Raw genomic sequence first — 12272 nt, 5'->3', positions numbered from 1 at the left:
TGCTTGAACCTGGGTAGCGGAGGTTGCAGTGAGCCGAGATTGCACCACTGCACTCCAGCCTAGGCAACAGAGCAAGACTCTGTCTCCAAAAAAAAAAAGGTAGATCAGTTTAATAATTTAATGGAACTTAATATTTCTGTTACACTGGGGTAAAAATAAAAGTTTGCTTTTTAAAAATTCTCTTAAGTGATGTCACTAAGTCAAGTTTTAAAACATACAATTCATTTTAAGATTGATACTTAAAGTTCAAATGAACTTTTTCTGTTATTTGAATGTGATTTTTAAAGTGCCAAGAAGTTATTTGTTTTTTAAAGTAAATAAGAGATTTGGATTGGTGCCTTGGAAAAGCAAGTAGAAACATGCTTTTGGAGCAGAGGTTGGTTCAGCAACACTGAGTAGAACTACGGGCTGGGTACTGTGTAGGCACCGGGACTAACACACAACCCTGTAACTGTAGGAGCTCACACTTTAGCAGGGCAGACAAACGGATAACAGATAAACACCCTTCCAGTTATAGACACATACTATATGCACACAGATGGAAGAGAAGTGTGCACAAGCAGAAGTGGTTAAGTTTTGCCACAAAGGTTTCACAGAGAAGGGGTCATTGAGCAGAGTTTTTAAGTATGAATAGGAGTTTACCAGGTGAAAAATAATGGTGGAATGGGGATAATCCAGGCAGAAAGAAGAGCATGTGGGATGGAATGGGATGGAAGTGAGGAAGCACATGGCGTGAATGAAATAACACGAGTCTCGTGGCCGGGCGCGGTGGCTCAAGCCTGTAATCCCAGCACTTTGGGAGGCCAAGACGGGCGGATCACGAGGTCAGGAGATCGAGACCATCCTGGCTAACACGGTGAAATCCCGTCTCTACTAAAAAATACAAAAAACTAGCCGAGCGAGGTGGTGGGCGCCTGTAATCCCAGCTGCTCGGGAGGCTGATACAGGAGAATGGCGTAAACCCGGGAGGCGGAGCTTGCAGTGAGCTGAGATCCGGCCACTGCACTCCAGCCTGGGCGACAGAGCGAGACTCCGTCTCAAAAAAAATAAAATAAAATAACACGAGTCTCATAGGGTGTTTTCTGGTAAGAGTTGATGATTCTATACTTCAGAGTGTAGTTGTCTCATTTATTACTATACTATCTCTTTTATAAATTGCTACTTCATCATGAGCTGACCAGGAGTTTTAACTTAGAAATTGTGTTTACAATTCAGATTACCCTTCTGTAAATTACATGCTGAAAAGAGTGAGCTAAGAAAACATACTTGGGGATGGGCACGGGGGCTCACGCCTATAATTCCAGCACTCTGGAGGCCAAGGTGGGCAAATCACCTGAGATCAGGAGTTCAAGACCAGCCTGGCCAACATGGTGAAACTCCGTCTCTACTGAATATACAAAAATTAGCCGGGCGTGGTGGTACATACCTGTAATCCCAGCTACTCAGGAGGCCGAGGCAGGGAGAATTGCTTGAACCCAGGAGGCGGAGGTTGCGGTGATCCAAGACCATGCCACTGCACTCCAGCCTGAGGAACAGAGCAAGACTCCATCTCGAAAAAAGAAATAATATACTTGGGAATGTCAGGATTATGTGGTTGAGTGAAGAAAGGTGGCCCGGACAGGAGATTACTCAGAACTCAACGGTTCACCGCAGCTGTCCTTGATGAGCTGGTGGCTATGGCAAACATGCCATCAGATTGGGATGTTGTGGCAGACTGCCAGCAATGTTCTCTTCTTCTTCCTTAGCAAAGGAATTTTAATTTTAGTTGGAGAGACCAGCCAAACACTTTACATTTCTTGGCCCCCTTGCAGCTAAGTATGACAGAGTGATTAAGTACAGACAAAGAGCTATCAATGTATTTGAGCAGAACCACCTGTGGCCCAGATAGTACCTTGTGTCAAAATTTTCTCCAGTGCATCTGAAATTGCACTGTGATCCTATTCCCCTAAACTTTGTCTTCTCTTGGTGTTCCTTCCTGCAGTAACTGACACTACCCTCCTTGCTACTGCCAAGCCAAAACCCTAGGCGATGTCCTTGAAACCCCTCTCCTTCACTCCGCCACAGATATCAGCAAGTTCTGGCAGCTCAACTTCCAAAGTACATCTCAAATCCATCTCTAACCCAGCCCAGGTTCCTGTGGCTCTCCCCTGGACTGCTGCCCCTGCCCAGTCCACTCACATCTGCTCTACCCCTTCCAACACAATGGCCACTCTGCAGCCACAGCAATCTTTTTAAAACCTTTTTTTTTTTTTTTTTTTTTGAGACGGAGTCTCTCCCTGTGGCCAGGCTAGAGTGCAGTGGCGCGATCTCGGCTCACTGCAATCTCCGCCCTGGTTCAAGCGATTCTCCTGCCTCAGCCTCCTGAGTAGCTGGGACTACAGGCGTGTGCCACACTGCCCAGATAATTTTTGTATTTTTAGTAGAGATGGGGTTTCACCATGTTGGCCAGGATGGTCTCAATCTCCTGACCTTGTGATCCACCTGCCTCGGCCTCCCGAAGTGCTGGGATTATAGGCATAAGCCACCGCACAAACCCTGTTTTTTTTTTTTTAAACGAAGACAGGTTCTTACTATATTGCCCGAGTTGGTCTCGAACTTCTCCTGCTTTAGCCTCCCAAATAGCTGGATTACAGGCATGAGCCAGGTCAGAGTGATCTTTTGGAAATGCAAATCTGATCATGTATATCCCATCCCCTGCCAAGACCCTAAAGAGCTTCCCCTTGTCCCTGGGTTATTGTGGCCTTCAAGGCCTGGGTGATCTGACCACTGACCTCTCCCCTAGCCCCTCAGAGTACTACTGGTATCAATAGTATGGAGAAATAGTTTACTTGAAAGCTAAGTGAGAGTTTTAGGGCTGGGCTCTCACACTGCCCCCCTGATCTTTCAGTTTTATGCTCACCATGCTCTGTCCTACTGTGGGGCTTTATGAAGGCAAATCCCTCTGTCTAAAAGTTATTCCCTCCCCTTCCCACCTCCCTAACTTCTACCCACCTTTCAGATTTCAGACTGACTGTCCCTCTTCTGGGTAGCTTCTCCTGACCTATCCCAGCAAGGCACATCTCTCAGTCCTAGCCTTCGTCATGCTCACATTTGTCAGGGTGATTATGTGACTGACAGCTGGACAGAAGCTCCTGTAGGCCACGGACCATGTCTACTTTGGCTCCCATCTGGACTCCCAGTGACTGGCATTCTAGTAGATGCTTAATTATTTGTTGAATGAATGAATGAACTTAAAAATTCTTTGAATGAGAACACAGAAAATTAATCAGAACTTCTGAACAAGAAGAGCTGGATTCACCTTGAGGAATAATAAATATAACCTGCTTAGCCTAGTTGGTAGAGACAGACCATAAAATGCAGGAAGAGGGCTGAATAGGTGGCATGAGGCACTATGGAGAAAGCCCCCTGACCCCAAAGAAGACTGGAGAACCAGTATCCTAGGCGCACTACAAATATCAGGGTTTTGGGTCTAAAAAGATGGGTTCAGACTCAGATCCGGCCGCACAAAGTAAAGGGGCAGGTCTACTGCCTGTCCAAAGGCTCCCCTCCCCCAACCCAGGCAAGCAGTCATAACCTCACTGTCAGAAAGTGCTCCTAGAATCACAGTAAAGTGCTAACTGGCCATGACTCAGCACTCGCCATGTTCCCAGCCTTGGCTAAGTGCACTGCAGGTCAGAATGCCCAAGTGTTTTTCCAGAACAAAGGCCATGAGGTGGACCCAGGCCTGCGACAGTTGGGCAAGCCTGGCTCTGACTGCGCGTTTCCTTAATAGCGACTGAGACTCGCAGCAGCGTGAAAACCCGGTGCTTCTCCTGGGGGAAGTCTGCCACTTTGGGGAGGAAAGTGTGGGGGCAGAGAGGATAAAGGAAAAACTATGGCATGACCTGCCCCTCAGATACCAGGCCAGAGAGGTAGGTGGGCTTGGAGGGTCTGCTGCTTCTGCAGGCCTGGTCCCAAACCAGCCCCCATCCTGCCCTCCCCAGCACCCCAGCCTCACCATTCCTCCCTGGGGCAAGACGAAGGGAACATCCAGTGGACAGGGAAAAACAGATGGCTTCCCTCCCATTTCTGGCCTGCCTGCCAAGCGAACACAGGATGGGAGCCTGGGAGCGTTCCTGCTGTGAACTCCCTGTCAGCAGCTGCCCAAGCCTCAGGGCTCCCAGGGGCTTCCCAAAAGTCATCCTGAAGCTCCCAGCCTCACTCCCTTGGCTGGCCCAAGAGTGATGGAGGCAAACACTGGGGGCAACTCCCAGCTTCTCCACCCTCAGCCATTGTCCCTGAACCCCAGGGACCCCCAGAGACTCAGGATGGAAGAGGCCAGATTCAGGCAAGTTGGGCTTGTGCACCAGGCCAATGGCCGCGTTTATCTCTGTGCAAGAGCTGGAGCCAAGCCCTGGGAAAACAGCTTAGAGCCAGAAACCAAGGGAAAGGAAAAATGTAGTTTACAGGCAGGGGGGAAAAAAAAGTGGGGGGAGAGTAAAAGAGCAGTAAAAAGTGTCGGGAGACAGCCTTCTTGGGGGCAGGAGTGCCGTTTTGGGGCCTGAGGGACGGGCACATCACCCTCTGTGTGGAAGGGAATTCCCTCCACCTCCATGCTATCTACACATCTGGAGAGATAGAAAGAAAACAATTTGGGATTGGCACTGGGATGCCACTGTGATTGAGGGAGCCCCAAGCCAGCCCGCGGGCAGTTAGGCCCTCAGGGCCTGCTTTGCTGCCTGGCCCTGCTGCCTGCCAGCCATGTAGCCTCAGGTCAGTGACTCCACTTCTCCAGGCCTCCGTGGCCCCATCTGACGTGGAGGGTCTGGAGAGGGGAAGGGGAAGGCCACGCAGGTGGGCTGGCCAGATCCTGTGCACCTTCAGAGAGGGGACGGCTACTTCCACACTCTTTAAAGGCCACACAAACTTTAAGTTACAGAACTCAAGAAGACCGAGAGATACCGCACATGCTGCAGGGCTTGTGAGCTCTTGGCCTAGAGCTTCATTTGAGGTCCCATTCCATCTCACATTCTGCCAATTAAAATTAGAGCTGTTGAGTTTTTCCACTGGTTCTAAATTAGCAGAGAAAAAGTCCAAGCAGAATCCAGTTCACCACCTAAAAGGAAAAAGCATTGCCCTCCATGGAATTTCAGTCCTTGACATTCTCTTTTTTTATCTTTTAAAATTAAAAAAAAAAAAAATTGGAATAACTTTTTTTTTTTTTTTTTTAAATTTTAAAGACAGAGCCTTGCTTTATTGCCCAGGCTGGAGTACAATGGCTCAATCTCAGCTCACTGCAGCCTCCACCTCCCAGGTTCAAGTAATTCTCATGCCTCAGCCTCCTGAGTAGCTGGGATTATAGGCACCCGCCACCACCATGCCTGGCTGATTTTTGTATTTTTAGTAGAGAAGGGGTTTCACCATGTTGGCCAGGCTGGTCTTGAACTCCTGTTCTCAAGCGCTCCGCCTGCCTTGGCCTCCCAAGGTGCCCGATTACAGGCATGAGCCACCATGCCAGGCCAGTCCTTGGCATTCTCTATTTGAGTGGAGAGAGGCTCCTATTCCAGGGGATAATAGGAGTAGATCATATAACACACTTACCGGATTTCTCTCCCACCATTAACCACACTCTGCACCTCCCCCTTCTCCCCAGCGTGGCTTTTCCTGAACAATGTGCTCCACGATCTGGAAGCTTCCTCACAGTGTGTAACAGGAGAGCACTGAAAGCCGGGCCTCATGGAGGAACCTGAGCCTGCCGTCTCATCTAGCAGAGCAGCAAGAGAACTAGGGGTGCTTCCTGTAGGGCAGCCCAAGGACCAGGGTCCGAGTTCTGGGTTGTTTGGTCATGGTGGGGGTTAGTTCGCTTGTGGCAATGCTTAGGTTGCAAAAAGGAGTTTGAAAGTCCCAAAAGGCTAAAAATATTTATGGTGTTCAATCATAAGTGCTGAAGGCAACTCTGAAATTAAGATGTTCCATCTTAACCGGGTGCCGTGGCTCACGCCTGTAATCCCAATACTTTGGGAGGCTGAGGCAGGTGGATCGCTTGAGTCCAGGAGTTCAAGACCAGCCTGGGCAACATAGTGAAACCTTGTCTCTACAAAAAAAAAAAAATATGAAAATTAGCCGGGCATGATGGTTGCACGCCTGTAATCCCAGCTACTTGGGAGGCTGAGGATGGCTTGAGTCTGGTGGGACAGAGTTTGCAGACAGCTGAGATGGCGCCACTGCACTCCAGCCTGGATGACAGAGCCAGACACTGTCTCAAAAAAAAAAAAAAAAAAAAAAGGACGTCCTGACAGGGTATCACTGTGACCCTGATAGCAGCCTTCCTGGTAGGGTCTAGAAGTCCTGCCTCAGTGAGGCACACATGGAACCGGAAGAGGGCAGGGCTGCTTTCTTCCACCTGTTGGCTGTGCCCTGACCTGGTGGCTATGTTTTTGTTTTTGTTTTTGTTGAGACGGAGTCTCGCTCTGTCGCCCAGGCTGGAGTGCAGTGGCACGATCTCAGCTCACTGCAAGCTCCGTCTCCCGGGGTCACACCATTCTCCTGCCTTAGCCTCCTGAGTAGCTGGGACTACAGGCGCCTGCCACCACGCTCGGCTAATGTTTTTTGTATTTTAGTAGAGACGGGGTTTCACCGTTAGCCAGGATGGTCTCGATCTCCTGACCTCGTGATCCGCCCGTCTCGGCCTCCCAAAGTGCTGGGATTACAGCCGTGAGCCACCACGTCCGGCCGACCTGGTGGCTATGTTTGCTGGGCCCACTGCTATTTCCCCACAGGGACAACTTAGCAGCAAGGAGGTCTTGCCACAGCCAGAAAAACTGGAACGTGAGACAGTATATTCATTTGCCTCAAAGAGCTGGTAAGAGAGGCTCCTCATATCTTATCACTGCAGGATATACTCATACCTGGAAAGATGGCCTCGGGGCTTGGCACTGGGACCAACGTATTTCTCTTACTTTCCCAAAGTCTCTCCAAAATTAGCCAAGTCTCTCCAGTTCTAGCAGAAAGAGGGATACAAATTTGTAGGACCGGAAAGTCACCCCTCAATGCAGCCAGTGTCTCTCATTCCACGGGGAAAGCAAATTCCCAGGCTGAGTTGCCAGAGGACAAGCTGAGGTGGTGGCCTTTGGTGAGGGCTGGAGGGCCAATGGCTGCCTGCTCCTGGCCTCTCACAGCACGGCTCTCTGACCCTTCATGGAGGCACTGGGACCTCTTGCTTGCGGTCACCAGCCTCCCACAGCCTTCAAGAGTCACAGTCCAGGCTGCTCTTGGACTAAAGCCAGCCAGGCAGGCCCATGACAGAGAAGCTCAGAAGCTCAGAACATGACCTAGACTTCAGGATGTGTCTGGGCACCCACAGCCGCTCTGAGGAAGGCTAGAGAAGCCCTGAGCTGTGACACTGGGGTGGAAAGACTCTTTAAACAGACCATCTCCCATACTACAACCATCCTAAGAAGAGGTAGTTTTTCTTTTTAAAAATTGAGACAGGGTCTCACTATGTTGCCCAGGGTGGTCTTGAACTCCTAGAGAGATCCTCCTGCCTCAGCTTCCCAAAGTGCTGGGATTACAGGTGTGCTCCACCACTCCCAGCTAATTTATTCTTTATAGAGACGAGGTCTCACTTTGTTGCCCAGGCTGGTCTCAAAACTCCTGGGCTCAATTGACCCACCCCCTCAGCTTCCCAAAATGCTGGGATTATAGCTGTGTGCCATCTTGCCCAGCCAGTTTTTCTATTTTAAAGATAATTAAAAATGAAGCTCAGATATGTGTAGTTAATCCAGCTCTGAAGTACCAACAAGGCATTCAAATTCAGTCAGTCTATTCATCAAACTTCCCAAATGCTAAAGGAAGCAAAAACTCCTGCTTCTGACCTAGGAACGAGACCTGTGATCCTAGTTTGTGGAGTAGCTGGAGAATTTTCCAGAAGTCTCTTTAACTCCTCAGAGAAAAGAACACTTTCCCCTCTTACGCAAGCTTGCTCAGTTAGGCCTTGGAGAGCCTAATGGGTGTGGCTGTGCGGGGGCTGGACCATGCACTAAACCACACCCACCCACCAGGCAACAGACAGAGACACAGCAGGGCCAGCGGGCATGAGGACTCCACGCCAGGTCTCTGAACCCATCTCCTGGAATGCCGTAGGTCAGGCTGTGACAGTCAAATGGCTGCTTTCTGCTGAGAAAGGATGAACTATGACTTCCCCTGGGAAAGTAAATAAACCTTGACAGTAGGGGAGGCTGCTCAGTGCGAGCTTGGTTTGCACAATCCCAGTTATATAATAGAGGATTGGATTGCGCAGTTTTTTCCTTGGAAAGGAGAGGAAGCTCTTCCTGGAGTGCCCACCAGCTCCTCCCTCCTCAGGAAAGGGGTGTGGCTGGATCCTTGGCAACACTTTGGTCCCCTAACGGAGGAACTGCTGAGGTGCCTTCTCCCTCCTGCAACCCCCATCTTATCCCACAGCCCCTTGGAGACTCTGCTCCTAAGCCACTAGGTCTGGGTCAAGAACCAGTCACAGGCAGCTCAGGGGCCAGGCGGGCTGGGCAGTGACCCTCCTGCCTTGACTCAGGGCCCTTGAACTCTTAAGATTTTGCCTCCCCTACCCTGTGGCCTTCACTCTACTTGAAGTGTCTTCACTGGACCCAGCAGAGGCTACAGGGCCCACTGAGTCCCATCAAAACTTACTGTTTCCCTCCTACACATTCCTTTCCTGAAATCCCTTTGGACTTAGCCACAGAATCATCACATAGCAGAGCTGCAAGAAGCCTTGCAGATCGCTGAGCCTAACCTCATTTTACAGATGAGGTCCAGAGAGGGGACACATTAATGGCAGAGCTGGGACATGAGAAAAGTCTCTTTTCCAGCCCAATCCTTTTCCCACATCACTGTATTGCCTCTCAAAGGAATGAATTGCTATTGATGGGATTTATGGCCCTAGCAGAGGTGTGTTTTGAGTATGAGATCCTAGAGGCCCCTCAAATCACTACCTGTCTACTCCATCTGTGCCCACTCTGGCCCTGAGTGGGTGGGCTTCAAGCTACTTCTTCAGCAAGGGTGACCAGCTCATACTTGGCCCTCCCTTATTTGGTATACCCAGCTGTGATCCATGTGGTTGAATCTCTTGGCCTAAGAACTGAGAAATGGATCTCAGTAGCCCCTGCCTTCACATGTCTGGGCCTGGTCCAAGATACCAGAAGGAGAATCAAGGTGCCAGGTGAGCAATCACCAAGCCTGGGTATGCTGGCTCTCAGGTCGACAGGAGGGGCACTGTGCATTGGTGACCCTGGGCTCCCTGAAAATGCCAGTTATGTTTAAGACATCAGGCAGGAACCAGGGCACCCCAGGAGGAGCCTGAACAGAGTCACTCCACCTCCTGCAGTGGTCAAGATGCCCTTTCTGCAAAGGTCCCTCTGCCCACAGAGCCCTCATTCAGGGCTTCCTGAAGATGTTTCCAGCTGCGTAAGTCCGTGCCAGCTAGTGTGCTTCAGGCACAGCTGAGAGGCAGGAGGCATCACGCAGAGAGCGTGTGGCTTGTCACAGATGGTGCTGAGGTTCACCCTGGCTGCCTTGCTAAGCAGTTGTTTTCTGTGGAAGGTTCTTCCTTTCCTGGAATTGGGAAGAAGGCCACATAAAGCTCAGGAGTCCCCTTGCCTACAGACTGAGCTAGTTCAGTTCATCCAGTAGGTCACTCACCAGCTTGACCCACACTCTGCAAACACAAACATAAGGCCATCCAAGCTGGCCACACTCCTGCCCCCAGCCTTTGTACCCGCACCCCAGGAAGCAGCCTGGCTGCTCCCTAACTCTTCAGGTCTATGCCAGTGCCACCCTTCAGTGAGGCCTTTCCTTTCCACCTGGCACTCCTCTCCCCTCTTTAAGGTTTTATTTCTCTCCATAGCACACTTCATCTTCTAACATACTTGTTAGTTTACAAATGTATTTTATTATCCCTCTGCCCCTAGAACTGCAAATCGCAAGAGGGCATGCTCTCCGCTGTGCCCCAGTTCCACAGTGAGCAGTTCCTAAGTACAGCCCACGCTTCCTCAGGGAATACACGGGCCTCCTAGGTGTGGAAATTTGGGAAAGAAAAACTGCATGCAGAACACTCCCAGAGTTTTTGCTGCTAAGTCAGACCAAGTGGGGCCAGTGAAAGGCCCCCTAATATCCCCCAGACCCAGCTCCCTGAAGGAGGCAACCATTACACCACAAAACAATGTTACTTTCTGGAGAATTGTGGCTTCCTGAAAATGTTTATTTTAAATTATGCTGGATGCAGAGGAGGCTGCACAACGGTACTGAAACAGGCACCAACCCCAAGGTCCTCAACAATTTTCCACCAACAGCTCATCAATCCCAGCAAAGGGCTGTCCTGGAAGCTGGCCTGCCAAGTGTATGGGTCCCCCTCACCTCCCACCTCCAGCCACAAGCTGAGCCCTTACAGAGCTTCCAGGACAGCGAGTGTTGCCTGTGGGGGCGGATCCAGGCTTTGTGGAACTTGAAGTTTAAACAATAGGAGGTGGGGAATGGAGGGGGCATTCAACTTTAGGAGAGAAAGGTCGAAATTAGGATTACAACATTGCTAGGCACCCCTCCTCCAAGGTCTCGGGAACCGCCAGGGCAAGGAAGGAGCCAGACGCTCAGAGAAAAACGACACCTGCCAGGGAGGGAGGCAGGCGGCGACTCGGTCTCCGCGGCGCTTTTGCTCAGGTTGACCACATTCCCTGGCTTCGACTACAGGGTGAACCCCAGGGCAAGTTTCCTGTTCTGCAAGCGGAGAGGGCTGGCCTTCAATCCCGAGACCAGAGCGAGGGGGTGCGGGGCGGCGGCTGCAGGGGCAGACGGAGATGAAAGCGCGTTTCAACTAAAAGGTGTAATCAGTGTTTGGACTTGGGTGACAAATAAGTGCATTTCACCGCGGAGCGAGCCACGACCTTGGAAGCAGAGCTCGCCCAGGCCAGGGGACGCGGTGCGCTCCCGGAGTCGCGAGCCTCCAGCCCTGCGGCGTCTGCCCGCCATCTGGGACGTGGAATTCCCTGCGAGAGGTCCGCGGTCGCCTGCAGGCTCCTTCCCCCGGGAGGCGGCACGCGCGGTCTCTTGGCCGGGGCAGGAGCTGGGGGCGGACCGCCTACAAGTCCCTCTGCACCCCTGCGAACCGACCGCAGCCCCGACCCCTCGGCGCCCCGGCCCGCAGCCCACCCCGTCAGCCCAGCCCGCGCGGAGCCCGAACCGCATTTGCGTTCGGGAAGTGCGGGCCCGGCCGGCCCCTGGCGCTTACGGTCTCGGCTCGCAGGCTCCGGCGGCTGCAGGCGCGCGGTCTCTCCGACTCCCCGGCTCCCCTCGGCTAGTCTCCAGCCGCCCCGGCGCAGTCTCCGCCCAAGCCCGGCCTCCGAGCGGGGCGTTCCCCGGCCCGGAGGACCTGGGTTCCGCACTTCCCCGCCCGTTACCTGAGCGATCCGGGAAAGTCTCTACACCTCCTCAGGGCTCCACCTCCGCAGGGGATAAAACAGGCTACTCAAAGGGCGGTCCGCGGCCCCGATGACAGAAATGGAGAGAAGCGTTTAGCAGCTTGTACAGCAGTTTGATCCCGTAACTTTGTCAGTGAATCTAAAAACAAAAATCCAAACTTGCATGATGTACGTCTTTTTATTTTTTTTATTTTTTTATTTAAAAAATTTTTTTGGAGACAGCGTCTCACTCTATCACTCAGGCTGGAGTGCAGTGGTGAGATCTCCGCTCACTGCAGCCTCAAGCGATCCTCCCACTTCAGCCTCCAGAATACTGGGACTACAGGCTGCACCACCACACCTGGCTAATTTTTTAATTTTTGTAGATACAGATGTCTCACTTTGTTGCCCAGGCTGATCTTGAACTTCTGGGCTCAAGCCATGCACCTGCCTCCGCCTCCCAAAGTGTTGAGATTATGGGCGTGAGCCACTGCACCTGTCTGTGTATGTCTTTTTAATTTCATCTAGCAGTTCATTTTTAGTATATTTAACAAACATATTGGTCCGTGACATACTGGGAAATTTAAAAACAAATTAATGTCTTTGAACAGAGAATGTGAGAAGCAATGGTCTGAAGCACTCTTGGGGGTCTTCATGGTGAGGACCAGTATACGACGCTGAGTTCAATGCCAGGGGAGCAACCTCTTAGTGAATCCCCTCCTGCTTTGGAGGAAGCTCAGGGCCCAGGCAGGTGGTTGCTGGGGCTCTTTTGACTTCTGTGAGAGCGTTGATCTCCAGTCCCTCATCGTTAGAAAGCCTGCCCCATAGCCTCTGCCATCACCCCTCCTTAGC

The 12272-nt window shown here is 51.4% G+C and overlaps 1 protein-coding gene across 4 annotated transcripts in view; it reads right to left on the bottom strand.

The window, feature by feature from the left end:
• Positions 1-12272, bottom strand: part of EPHX1 (epoxide hydrolase 1) — a 40055-nt gene that overhangs the window by 27224 nt on the left and 559 nt on the right. The window contains exons 1-2 of one of the 4 annotated variants that reach the window (XM_077952258.1): positions 11252-11294; positions 6888-6979 (exon numbers count right to left, since the gene is read on the bottom strand). The gene's annotated coding sequence lies outside the window, so the exon portion shown is untranslated. 4 annotated transcript variants of the gene reach the window in all.

This window comes from Macaca mulatta, chromosome 1 (assembly GCF_049350105.2).
Source record: "Macaca mulatta isolate MMU2019108-1 chromosome 1, T2T-MMU8v2.0, whole genome shotgun sequence".
Classification (NCBI taxonomy): domain Eukaryota; kingdom Metazoa; phylum Chordata; class Mammalia; order Primates; family Cercopithecidae; genus Macaca; species Macaca mulatta.
Note: the sequence above shows the minus strand (reverse complement) of the source record. Positions and strands in the feature narration are given on the sequence as shown.